General features: G+C 38.3%; 1 pseudogene; it reads right to left on the reverse strand.

Moving 5' to 3' along the window:
* LOC131532821 (uncharacterized) overlaps positions 1-14,295 on the reverse strand; it is a 42,971-nt pseudogene that overhangs the window by 17,498 nt on the left and 11,178 nt on the right.

Consider the following 14,295-nt stretch of genomic DNA (forward strand, 5'->3'; position numbering starts at 1 on the left):
CCATTAAAACAATACTTGCCCATTTTGATCTATTGTGAAAAAAATGTAGTAGGTTGACAATGATGTCGCTGATTAGAATTTGCAAAAAAAAAACTTTATTGCACATATAATTAGAAAGTTATTGAATGCGGAAATGTGTGAATGTTGTGAATGTGCGAATATAAAACCAACTTTACCCAAGTATGCTTCAGTGTCTGCGCTTAGAAAACCGGACCGAATCGAGTTCTCTTTTGCCTCCTCAGATTTATCCATATGTCTGCTCTTCTCTTACTCCCACATATTGACATTTTTGAACGTTTTATGAGAAGTGCAGCAAGTGTATGTTATGTCCTGCCGCCGCCGGTTCATATATGCATCTAACCTCCTAACTACTAATCTCTTCCCGAATCGTCCCTCCCTAACATTTTCGTCTAGTTTTTATTCGTTGATGTATATGTCAATAGATTTTCGTCATAGTTTTTGTCATTCAAAAATAGATTTCTTTCGTCATCGTCTCCTTGTTGCTGGTGAAAAAATGTCGTTGACGACAATTATGACGAAAATTATTCGTCAACGAAATTAACACTGATATACAGAGCTGGGTAGTAACTGATTACATGTAATCTGGATTACATAATCAGATTCCAAAAATTAAGTACTTGTAATTAGAGTAAGTTACATTTGAAAATACTCGTAATCAGACTACAGTTACTTTTTATGGATTACATATTATTCACACAATAGCAATAAATTATTCATAATTCATTGATTCTCCTTAATTTCTCTTTTTCATCTTTTAAATTTTCCCTTCTAAAATATCCTACCTATTATATATGTACAGGTGCATCTCAACAAATTAGAATACTTCATAAGACCAATTAAAAAAAAAACATTTTTAGTGAATTGTTGGCCTTCTGGAAAGTATGTTCATTTACTGTATATGTACTCAATACTTTGGTAGGGTCTCCTTTTGCTTTAATTACTGCCTCAATTCGGCATGGCATGGAGGTGATCAGCTGAGGTGGTATGGAAGCCCAGGTTTCTTTGACAGTGGCCTTCAGCTCATCCGCATTTTTTGGTCTCTTGTTTCTCATTTTCCTTTTGACAATACCCCATAGATTCTCTATGGGGTTCAGGTCTGGTGAGTTTGCTGGCCAGTCAAGCACACCAACACCATGGTCATTTAACCAACTTTTGGTGCTTATGGCAGTGTGGGCAGGTGCCAAATCCTGCTGGAAAATGAAACCAGCATCTTCAAAAAGCTGGTCAGCAGAAGGAAGCATGAAGTGCTCCAGAATTTCTTGGTAAACGGGTGCAGTGACTTTGGTTTTCAAAAAACACAATGGACCAACACCAGCAGATGACATTGCACCCCAAATCATCACAGACTGTGGAAACTTAACACTGGACTTCAAGCAACTTGGGCTATGAGCTTCTCCACCCTTCCTCCAGACTCTAGGACCTTGGTTTCCAAATGAAATACAAAACTTGCTCTCATCTGAAAAGAGGACTTTGGACCACTGGGCAGCAGTCCAGTTCTTCTTCTCCTTAGCCCAGGTAAGACGCCTCTGACGTTGTCTGTGGTTCAGGTGTGGCTTAACAAGAGGAATACGACAACTGTAGCCAAATTCCTTGACACGTCTGTGTGTGGTGGCTCTTGATGCCTTGACCCCAGCCTCAGTCCATTCCTTGTGAAGTTCACCCAAATTCTTGAATCGATTTTGCTTGACAATCCTCATAAGGCTGCGGTTCTCTCAGTTAGTTGTGCATCTTTTTCTTCCACACTTTTTCCTTCCACTCAACTTTCTGTTAACATGCTTGGATACAGCACTCTGTGAACAGCCAGCTTCTTTGGCAATGAATGTTTGTGGCTTTCCCTCCTTGTGAAGGGTGTCTATGATTGTCTTCTGGACAACTGTCAGATCAGCAGTCTTCCCCATGATTGTGTAGCCTAATGAACCAAACTGAGAGACCATTTTGAAGGCTCAGGAAACCTTTGCAGGTGTTTTGAGTTGATTAGCTGATTGGCATGTCACCATATTCTAATTTGTCGAGATAGTGAATTGGTGGGTTTTTGTTAAATGTGAGCCAAAATCATCACAATTAAAAGAACCAAAGACTTAAACTACTTCAGTCTGTGTGCATTGAAATTATTTAATACACGAGTTTCACAATTTGAGTTGAATTACTGAAATAAATGAACTTTTCCACAACATTCTAACTTATTGAGATGCGCCTGTATATATAGTCCGGATTTGTGGACATTCACACAAAGATCAGTCATCATTAGTCAGGTGGTGAAAGAATTTGACCAGTGTATTTACAAAAATCATTTTAGGTTTAAGAAGGGTTTCAATATTGCATCAACTACTGATGAACACATTCATTTTTATTTGAATTATTATACTCTGTAGGTTTTTTTAACCATGTATTATTAACTATATTAAATTGCAAATATTCACATTATTTCTTAGTTGCAGGCATTCCAAAACTTTTTGTCATCTAAACCTTATTCATCAAATATATTTGCTTTAAGAAACCTTGAGATTTTAAAATAAATATTTCAATAATTAAGTATTACATTTGCATGTTCACGGTTTCTTTGATGTTGATTAATAATCACATGGCATGCAGGTAAATACAAATATTTCATCTTTTTTAGTAAGTGTTTTATTTACTCCTAGACCAGCCAAGGCACATGCGCAATCTTAAGCACGTTATGACTCCATATGCACATTGGCTGGTCTAGCCTGAAAAATAAGCTTTTTAAACGGTATTTAGCATAAGAAACAACATTCATGGGGCAATTAATTTGAGATTTTTGTTGCTGATTTGACATATGTAAATTAATTGTGAGTTCAACAAGCAGTTTTTGAGATTTCAGGATTCGCCCATTCATTAAGATGGGTCTTGTACGAGCTGCCCGGAGGCGTTGCAAATATGGCTACCAAGTGAAGAGACTTTCCTGGAAAGGGAGTTTGTTTTAAAAGGATTTATTTTCATTTTAATTTTTTTATGATTTAATTAATTGTCATCTTTACAAAATCTCTGTGTATTAAATGCCGCTCCATTTGAAAACAGGTGATGGAGATTTAGCGCTAATCACGTAACCGGCTTTACTGACTAGATGCGCATGACTATCGCATGCAATATATCGTGCAGCCCTACTCTGAATATATATATATGTATGTATGTGTGTGTATTTATCTTTAAATATGTATATAAAGATATGTGTGTGTGCAAATGATTTTTCTTTTTTTTAATGGAGTTCCAAGTGTTCCTGTAATACATTACATTTAATACAATAACCTGCATTAAACTGTTTTACCTTTTTGCAAGGTTTTTAGAAAGACTGCATTGCCTTCAATGACTAAACAGCCATTTGACTATTGTGGTGCTTAGTCTTTCCCAGATTCCTTCATTCTTTCTCTTTGCCCGTCTGTTTCTTCACTTCTTCATATGAATTTTCCTCCACTGTCACGGCCTCGTAATCTTTGCCTTTCTGAGGAAGCTGCTCATACCCTCCCTCTGCTTCTCCTGCTGGCTTTTTTGAGTCGTCTGAACTCAGTGTCTGATACACCTTGGCTTTGACGCTCTTAAGAGCCTCGTACCCACCTTCACCGTCACTCTGACCCTCTCCAGGTCCTACTGTGTGGTACATCCCCTCCTCCTGCCTCTTTTGTGGTTCGTAACCCCCCTCGGCCTTGTCCTTGCTCGTGCTCTCGCCCAGGGTGTGGTAAACTGCCTGATCCTTGTCCTTGAGTTGGATTTGCTCATAGTCTCCACCTGTCGTCTTGTCTTCATCCCGTTTGGTCTCCTTGATGTTGCTTCCTCCACGTCTGCGTTTCAGCACGACCAGCAAGACGATCAGCAAGACGATCAACAACCCGAGAACGATCAGAATCACCGCCACCAGGATTGGCATCACGTTTGCAGGATCTGATTGTGCTGAGAGAAAGAGAGAGGATGAAAATTCCTTCTAAAAATAAAAATGAGAAGTAGTGTGCTTGCACAATCGTCAAGTGAGAATTGAAAGTGATTAGTGCATTTCTACTTTGCTACACTCTACATGAATATGCACGGAAAATAAAAGAGACCATAAAGCTTTGCATGCTTGTGTTTTGGCGTGAAACTCTTGGGTGTCACAGACACTTCGAGAATCGTTTCTGCTGTTGATTACCACAGAAAATAGTCTAACACTCATCCCTCATCTTGCAAGAACAAACAAAAATTGTGTTTATGGCAGGGTTACTGCTGTTAAATTCAAATTAAAACCATAACTTTTTTTGTTACTTGAAATAAAACTAGAACTTATTTTGTTTCAAATATGTGCCAAAATATTTGAAATTTCTTATTTTTGACTAGACTTTCACATTTAGAAATAACGGATAAATATGATAAAGTAACAAAAACCTTAACTTAAATGAAAAAAAAACAAAACAAAATATTAATAAAACGAAAGTCTAAAGCGCATGTATGTTTGTGTATTAGTACCTTCGTAGCTGTAGACGTTGCTGAAACGGGAGAAACCTTTCCCACACTCCCTCCGGCAGCGGTACTGTCCTTTTTCCTTTACAGTAATAGACTGGTCGTTTTCAGATAGTTTCTTGCGTGCGTATGGGTCATTAAAGAGTGTGTGATACCAGTGGTAGGATGTGCAGTCGTCAGGACAGTGAGGGCAGGAACACTGCAGACTGTTAGTAGACGCTGAAATCACTGCAGCAGGAGGTCCACCTGTAAAACAGAAATAAAGACTTAAAAAAGACTGTGGTGCACTGATGATTTCAGATGAATATAGTATTTCATATACAGTGGTATTTACATAGTGCCTTTGTTTCATACTGGATTGTAAATGAGACCCCTAACCCCTAACATTTTTCTCCCCTTGATTAAAGCAATAAATCACGAAAGCCTGTAGTTTTACCATTTGTAAATGGGTGATTTTTAGACACAATGCAAATTTAATGAGAATTTCAGATATTTCTATTTATTACACAATGATAATCTGATGTTTTTGTGAATGTGTATCTGTAAGTACACATAATATGAGTGTTAATGGTGTTGATTCAGTGGCTGTTTTGAAGCTTAATGGGTGGCACATGCTGACAATGCTAAGAACATGGGTTAAATAACTAGTGGACGCACATGCATAAATGTAACCGTTCTGACTTTTGACAGAATCAGTGATTGACTTGTTAGACCAATTCACAATGATGAGTGATTCTGACTTGATAAGCTTGTAGGTCATTAATTCTGAAAGAGAAAGTGACGTGACATACGGCCAAGTATGGTGACCCATACTCTGAATTTGTGCTCTGCATTTAACCCATCCAAAGTACACACACACACACACACACTGTGAACACACACTCGGAGCAGTGGGCAGCCATTTATGCTGCGGCACCCGGGGAGCAGTTGGGGGTTCGGTGCCTTGCTCAAGGGTCTCACCTCAGTCGTGGTATTGAGGGTGGAGAGAGCGCTGGACATTCACTCCCCCCACCTACAATCCCTGCCAGACCTGAGACTCGAACTCGCAACCTTTGGATTACAAGTCTGACTCTCTAACCATTAGGCCCCTGTCTGTTTCATAATGAGTCAATTTTTCATGAATCGGAGCACACTGGTTGTGCAGCAGTATAATTTTGCATGCAGCCAGTGAAAACAAAGAAAAAGAAAGACATGATGGGTTGTTTTAATTTTATTTTAGCTATTTTTTGTTTATTTTGACTTGCTTTAACTGCAAGATGTAAAATATTATTATGTTAATACATAGATAATATAAACTTTTTATTTTTAGTTTACAGTACAGCTATATATATGTAGGCCTATACACATTATACAATATATTATTAATCAGTATATTTGTGTATGTATATAAACGTATATATTGTTTCAGTATGTATTGCAAACTTAAAATGAAAAGTTTGTGTTTATTCCTCTGTATATACATATATAGTGCTTGAATAAATTATCATATATTTGTGTATAGTGCGTATATATATATATATATATTTTTTTTTTTTTTTTTTTTTCAATGTTATTACGTAACTGATATATGCATGTATATTATAAAAAAACACCATAGTACCATGTCCAAAAAATACTTTGTGGTACTTTTTTTGTTAGTATATGCAGTATTAGTGGTTCTGTATTAATGAAAGTGTGAAGTAATTTGGCTGTTGTTGTTTACCTATAACTTTTAACTCCTGAGCATCAGAATCTCCTTCCTTCTGTGCAGCCTCTGCACTGATGTGGATGAACCTGTAGGTGGCGTGGCAGCTGTACTTCCCGTTATCACTTTGTGTGGCGTTGGTGATGGTGTATGTGCCTTCAGATGAGCTCGGGATTTCTGATTTATCCTTATAGAAGACAACCTTTTCCAGCTTCGGTCCACCCCAGACTACACACCTGAGAGCCACAGGCTCCCCCTGCAGCGCAGGAACGGCCGGAGGAACCAACATCACCATGAGCTCTGAGAAACAGACCAAACACAGGTCAGACTGCACATCCTTCATCTACTGTTTCATTTAAATATTCAGTCAAATTAAGATGTGAGTTTTGTGGATTTTAATTAATGTCTGTTTGCTATGAATTCATCCTAATGCCAGTGCAAGTAAAACCTGACAAATGTTTAGCAGGTATAGGCCTACAGACCCAAAATGTTGATGACATCACATTGCACTTGCAGCAGGTGTCCAATTAAATGCTCTGTAGATTGAGAACGGCCCTCAAGCAACCAAATAGCAAATCTTCATTTTACTGTTACGTAAAGTAAAGGCTATTTCCTGTTTAAGCAAAATGGGTTCATTAAATAATGTCAACATACTCCACAAAGAACCATTCAGTCAAAGGTTCTTTAAAGAACCATCTCTTCCTTAACTTTTTATAATCTGAAGAACCTTTTGCGAAACAGAAAGGTTCTGCAGATGTTAAAGGTTCTTTATGGAACCATTTAGACAAAAAGGTTCTTCTATGGCATCGTGAAACACCTTTATTTTTAAGAGTGTAGGAAATGAGTGATTTAATGCAATCTTTAATGATCAGCTTTGTCTTTGCGAAACTTTTACAGATTTTGGTATCTGAGCACAGTTTGAGACATTGTTGAGATCTTTTTTTAACACTTTAAAGGATGCATATTTTTCAGTAAAATATCTAAGAAGCAGAAGACTACTGTTTCCAGTTGCTCTCCAATTTAGTCTCATGGCTGTTTATGAAAGGGCTTTGAGATTTTGTAGTTCTTTCTTTCTTAAGCTCAATATGCTATAATATCACTTGCTTATGTTTCAGACTGATGGGAACTAGCTGACAGAAAGCTGGAAAGAGCAGCCTGCATAGTTAATAGAGAAGTGGACTGCAAATTCAGCGGAAGAGACATGCGATCACTCTGTGTTCAAATAGCAAAACAATCCCTTGTTTGTAAATGGTTTCGCAGAATTGTATCTTATGATAATGTAAGATTTTGAAAAATGTTTCATGGGTTGCTTGTTTTGAACACCATTGACTTTCATTGCATGAACACAAACAGTCAAAACATTCTTCAAAGTATCTCTTTCTGTCTTCCACAGAAGAAAGTAAGTCGTTCCAGGTTTAGAACATAATGAATTTGTACACACAGGTGCTGAAATACAACAGGAAGTGAAGTAATGAGTCACCTGTCTTTTTCAGCGTCACTGCATTGCTTCGAAGATCGCTTTTCTTTTTCTTGCACCAGAAAGTGGCTCTTTCTGCCTCCTTTAATTCTGCAAATATAACAGCTCTGTTCATCTTCTCATCAACATCGACTCCTAGACTGAAGGTGCTCACTTCTCTCAACACAAAACAAGCCCAGTCCTTCAGATCATCGTCTGCCTGCAGCACCAGGTTTTTTCCATCTCCTTTGGTCATCACAGCGCCTCCTGCAGATGGAGAGAGCTGAGCGTAAGGCTCCAGCTCTGAGAGAGAGAGAGAGATCATGAGAAACAGCAGGAGGAACAGACGATCATGAACGTTTAGGACGGTGTTCATACCCAGTACAGTGAGTGTGAACGGCTCACTCCTCGTTCCGCCCTGCTCACACTCATACACCCCGCTGTTTTCTGGTGTTACTGCAGTAATAAGCATTGAATAATCCTGATGTGTTTGTGGTAGGCCTACTTTATTAAAAAACCATTTTGTTGGTTTACTCCCTCCTTCACGGTTACAGATCAGAGTGACGTCATCTCCAACAAACACCTGTGGGAACTTTGGCTGGAGAGACACTGAGAGAAAGAAAACAGACATATGAGAGAGTATTCTCTAACAGCAGGTTGTCTGACTACTTTACTATTATGAAATATGATTGATTGGCAGTAATTAAACACAGTAAATTAGTGCTGTACACTTTGCAAAAAAAAAAAAAAAAAAATCCTTAAACGGATGTTTAAAAGGTTCTTTTGTTCATTCATTCATGCATTTATGCATTCCTGTGTGCTTACATGCATTACTGCATGCATGCATTTATGCAAGAAATACATGAATTAATGCTTTTCATGACTATGCAGGGGTTAAAGTTCTCCGGCGCTACTACGGATTTCCGTTATTTGCAGGGAGTCTACGACGGATTTCCGTCAATTGTAGGGTTCCTGCCTGACCTTAATGTCTTAAATTCACTTTTCATCATTTTAAGACCGTAAATAGGCTTACATTACTCAAATAGTGTAATAAATGTCTTAATTTTAGCTTGAATTGGCCTTAAATTAAGGAAAGACGAGGTGTATTCAGCCTGCTGAGGGGGAGGTGATCAAAGCCTGGATTGGAGCGAAAGCACATTCCTCTCTCCGCTCTGAGCGTTCTGTAATCACTCTGCTCCGGGTCCACCCACGGAAAAACTGCTCCGTGTTCACTCCATTTTAAAAGTTATCAGGGATTAACGACGGATTTCTGTAAATTGGAAAAAATGTGCGGAAAAGAAACATATAGCGTATTATTAGATATTACGTTCAAGCACGTAGTGCATTGAAACCCTATTTTAATTGTAAGGATTTTTTTAATTATTATTTTTCTCCGGTTAAAATGATCGTGCAGCCCAAACCGTAAGGCGTAGACTAGAGAGCTGAAACTTGGTCAGATCGTAATAGTATTGCTCGCTACTCCGATACAAAGCCTCGCCCCAATCTAGCGCAAAAAAAACTAAAATTGTACACATTTTTGGCCGTAGCTCATACACCGTTTGTCGTAGACTCAAAATATTAACATCGTTGCGATCCTTGGTTCAGCCCGAAAAAAAAGTGCACTGAGCCAGATTTTCTCTAAAACGCATGTTTTTTTCAAAAATTTTAATTGTATCTGAGACTTACTTTTGCGAACTAGTCCTAGGTTTTTAACCTGATCGGAATCAAACCACTTCAGAAATATTCCCTGGACACTGAATATCAATAATTATTGAAATTTTGTTTTTTTGCACGAAACAGTAGGTCAATTAGCGTCTATGCTAACGTTAGCCAAATGTTACTTGAAGCATAACTCTGGAACGGAATGAGATATCTTCACCAAACTCGGTACAAATGTGTATGAGCTCAATCTTTGGTCAAATAAAAACAAATTGCGCTATAAGACTGAGTATAATTTGAGTAACACATCGCGAGGCTGTTCGGTTGCGAAGCTGATGGGCCAGGAGGCGACCGACCTTACCCCCATACTCGTAGTAATTACCATGCGTGCGTAACAAAAGTGTCTCTGCCTCATCTGTGGTTAACAGATTAAATTCTGCCTGCAAATTAAGCCTTTGTTTATGTAGCTCAGGAGTCGGTCTATGAGCGTATTGGTCATCTAAAGCCTGAATATTGTCAGATAACTTTTTAATCCTATTTCTCCGTTCTTTATTAACATAAACGGAGTAAGAAATTATCTGTCCTCTTAAAAAGGCCTTCAAAGTTTCCCACAGTAAGGAGTAAGAAATTGAATCAGTCTGATTAGTAAGAAGAAAGTCATCTATTGAATTAGAAATATATTCACAGAATGTTAAATCAGATAGAAGTAAAGAATTTAACCGCCAGGGTGGTCGAAAAGTGTGAAATGGAAATAATAGAATGTCAAGACTTAGAGGGGGATGTTCTGAAATAACAATGGGCAGATATTCAGAGTTTACAACCTGAGGAATTAGAGAATTATTGATAAAAAAGTAATCTATACGAGTGAAAGATTGATGGACACACAATAGAATGAGTATTTCCTGACAGTGGGATTAAAGTGTCTCCATGGGCCAATATAACCATTCTGAACCATAAACTCAGAAAAAATCTTTGACATGGCAGAGGGAGCTTTCATAACGGTGCTTGATTTATCCAAATCAGTATCAATAACAGTTTAAATCTCCCCCAAATATCAAAAGATGTGTGTTCAAAGCTGGGACCTTTAACAACAAATCCTGAGCAAAGTGAGCATTATCAAAGTTTGGGGCATATACAGTACATTTACTAAACTACTGGTGTTTGTGAAATTTTCCCTTTCACAATTACATATCGACCATTCATATCAGAAATAACATTGTAAATAGAAAAGTGCACAGTCTTATTAATCAAAATGGCAACTCCTCTAGACCTGGAATCAAAGTTTGAATGAAAAATGTGTGATGTCCAGCGAGTTTGGAGCCTACATTGATCCTTAAGACGCAGATGAGTTTCCTGGAGGAATACAACGTCAGGTTTTTGTATTTTCAAATGTGTCAAAACTTTGGATCTTTTAATGGGACCATTCAGTCCTTTCACATTCCAACTCAAGAATCTAACTGAGCTTCTGGTATTGTCCATTAGGTTAGGTTAATATATAAGAGAGGAGGCCACAAGCAGATGAAAAAAAAAAAAAATATATATATATATATATATATATATATAGTGGGTACGGAAAGTATTCAGACCCCCTTAAATTTTTCACTCTTTGTTATACTGCAGCCATTTGCTAAAATCATCATTTGCTAAAAAAAAGTTTTTTTTTTTCCTCATTAATGTACACACAGCACCCCGTATTGACAGAAAAACACAGAATTGTTGACATTTTTGCAGATTTATTAAAAAAGAAAAACTGAAATATCACATGGTCCTAAGTATTCAGACCCTTTGCTCAGTATTTAGTAGAAGCACCCTTTTGATCTAATACAGCCATGAGTATTTTTGGGAAAGATGCAACAAGTTTTTCACACCTGGATTTGGGGATCCTCTGCCATTCCTCCTTGCAGATCCTCTCCAGTTCTGTCAGGTTGGATGGTAAACGTTGGTGGGCAGCCATTTTTAGGTCTCTCCAGAGATGCTCAATTGGGTTTAAGTCAGGGCTCTGGCTGGGCCATTCAAGAACAGTCACAGAGTTGTTGTGAAGCCACTCCTTCGTTATTTTAGCTGTGTGCTTAGGGTCCTGAGCACTCTGGAGAAAGTTTTCGTCCAGGATATCTCTGTACTTGGCCGCATTCATCTTTCCCTCGATTGCAACCAGTCGTCCTGTCCCTGCAGCTGAAAAACACCCCCACAGCATGATGCTGCCACCACCATGCTTCACTGTTGGGACTGTATTGGACAGGTGATGAGCAGTGCCTGGTTTTCTCCACACATACCGCTTAGAATTAAGGCCAAAAAGTCCTATCTTGGTCTCATCAGACCAGAGAATCTTATTTCTCACCATCTTGGAGTCCTCCATGCGGGCTTTCATGTGTCTTGCACTGAGGAGAGGCTTCCTTCGGGCCACTCTGCCATAAAGCCCCGACTGGTGGAGGGCTGCAGTGATGGTTGACTTTCTACAACTTTCTCCCATCTCCCGACTGCATCTCTGGAGCTCAGCCACAGTGATCTTTGGGTTCTTCTTTACCTCTCTCACCAAGGCTCTTCTCCCCCGATAGCTCAATTTGGCCGGACGGCCAGCTCTAGGAAGGGTTGTGGTAGTCCCAAACGTCTTCCATTTAAGGATTATGGAGGCCACTGTGCTCTTAGGAACCTTAAGTGCAGCATACATTTTTTTTGTAACCTTGGCCAGATCTGTGCCTTGCCACAATTCTGTCTCTGAGCTCTTCAGGCAGTTCCTTTGACCTCATGATTCTCATTTGCTCTGACATGCACTGTGAGCTGTAAGGTCTTATATAGACAGGTGTGTGGCTTTCCTAATCAAGTCCAATCAGTATAATCAAACACAGCTGGACTCAAATGAAGGTGTAGAACCATCTCAAGGATGATCAGAAGAAATGGACAGCACCTGAGTTAAATATATGAGGGTCACAGCAAAGGGTCTGAATACTTAGGACCATGTGATATTTCAGTTTTTCTTTTTAATAAATCTGCAAAAATGTCAACAATTCTGTGTTTTTCTGTCAATATGGGGTGCTGTGTGTAAATTAATGAGGAAAAAAAAAGAACTTAAATGATTTTAGCAAATGGCTGCAATATAACAAAGAGTGAAACATTTAAAGGGGTCTGAATACTTTCCGTACCCACTGTATATATATATATATATATATGTATGTATGTATGTGTGTGTGTGTGTGTGTGTGAAATAAAAATGAATTGGGGATAAACCCACCATCAACTTTAGCACCGTCTGTTCCAGTGCTACAATGCGGTCGCTGTAATCGTTCAAGTGCTGATCAAGCTCGTCAATGTGCCTTCCTTGTGATTCAGTGCTTGATTTAAGACTCTCAAAGGACGCAACAACCGGGGCAAGAGCAGAGTCGATGGCTGCTTTCACCTGTTCTGCGATGGTAGATGTTAGCTCGGAGATCAGAGTAACACGGAGATTTTCCAGATCCGACGGTAGCTTGTCGCCATGACTCTCTGTCACGGTCACTGACGATTTAAGTTTCCGTTGCCTTTCCGAAGCCATAAGTCCTTCCAAGCTACAATCGTTGAATAAGTAGTTTGAAAAATAAAACACCTTTCAGGCAGCCTGAAAGGTATAATAGATGACAAAGTGCTCGGGAGCTAACTTCAAGCGCGTCTTCTCACTGCTCAGCCGGAAGTAAAAAAACCCACAAAATTTCTATAGAAAATGAGCTCAAATTGTAGAAAATGTTTATATATTAACACAAACACTAGGCCTTCATATCATTTGATAGATCTCCTCATTCTCAGCAACCTTGCCTCTGGGACTAATGTTGTCAATAATCGTTCATTAAATATTCTCAGTTATGTCAAAAACCTACTTTTGCGAACTAGTCCTAGGTTTTATGCTCCATCTCGATCAAACCACTGCAGTAATAATCTGTGGACTCTCTAGATCAATAATTATCAAAAAAATATTGAATTTTGTCCTTTGGTTAGCTGTAACGGGTTCATTAAAAAAGGGTTGTGGCCAAATATACCCAGAAGCCTATAAAACCTAAACGAAAACTCGACACTTTACTAAACTTGTTGAAAACATGTGTCAGATGACTCTTAACAAGCATGCAAAGTTTCATGTAAATTGGACCATAGGTGGTGCTATAACAGTGAAAAAGGCCTCTAAAACACAGTATTTCTATAGTAAATGACCTCAAATTGCAATAAAATATTCACTTATACACTATATTTTCATATCATACGATAGATCTTCTCATTCTGAACAACTTTGCCTCTGGGACCAATGCTGTCAATCAAACTGGTCATTTAAATATTTGAGATTTATTTATTTAAAAAAAAAAAAACCCCAGCCCTGCACATTTTGTATGTTTCCCTAATCTTTCACACCTGATTCAACTCATCAGCTCATTACTGGAGACTACAAGACCTGAAGTGCGTTTATCAGATATAGGGAGACATACAAAATGTGCAGTGCTAGGGGTACTTCATGGAGAGGTTTGAGAACCACTGGAATAACTTAAACAGTACTGTTCATAGGTTTGATGGATTCATGCTTAGATATTATAAAATCACTGTTATAAAATTTCAAAATCACATTTAGTCAAAGTTTACCATTTTGTTCATAGAGACATATCAGTTTTTACAATTATGCCAGATTATGATTACAGTAAAACATGAAAATGACATAAACTCTTAAAAAGAGAAGACTTGCAATAAGTATTGTCACTTATAATTTATTTCAAATATATATCTCTGCAACAAAATGTGTGTGCATGCTTGTCTGTGTATGTGTGTGTGTGTGTGTGTGTGTGTGTGTGTGAATATGCTTATAGAGTATTAATATACTAGTTAAATCATTTAATGTCAGTGTGTGTGTGTGTATGTTGTGTGTCTGTGAGCCTATCCTCCATTTTGGATGTGTTTAACCACGGTTTCCGCGGGGTCTTAAAAAGTCTTACATTTAGTTGTATCAAATTTAAGGCCTTAAGTCTTAAATTGTACAAGAAAGTCTTAATTATGATTTCAAGAGGTCTTAAATTTGGAG

This window comes from Onychostoma macrolepis, chromosome 24 (assembly GCF_012432095.1).
Source record: "Onychostoma macrolepis isolate SWU-2019 chromosome 24, ASM1243209v1, whole genome shotgun sequence".
Lineage (NCBI taxonomy): Eukaryota > Metazoa > Chordata > Actinopteri > Cypriniformes > Cyprinidae > Onychostoma > Onychostoma macrolepis.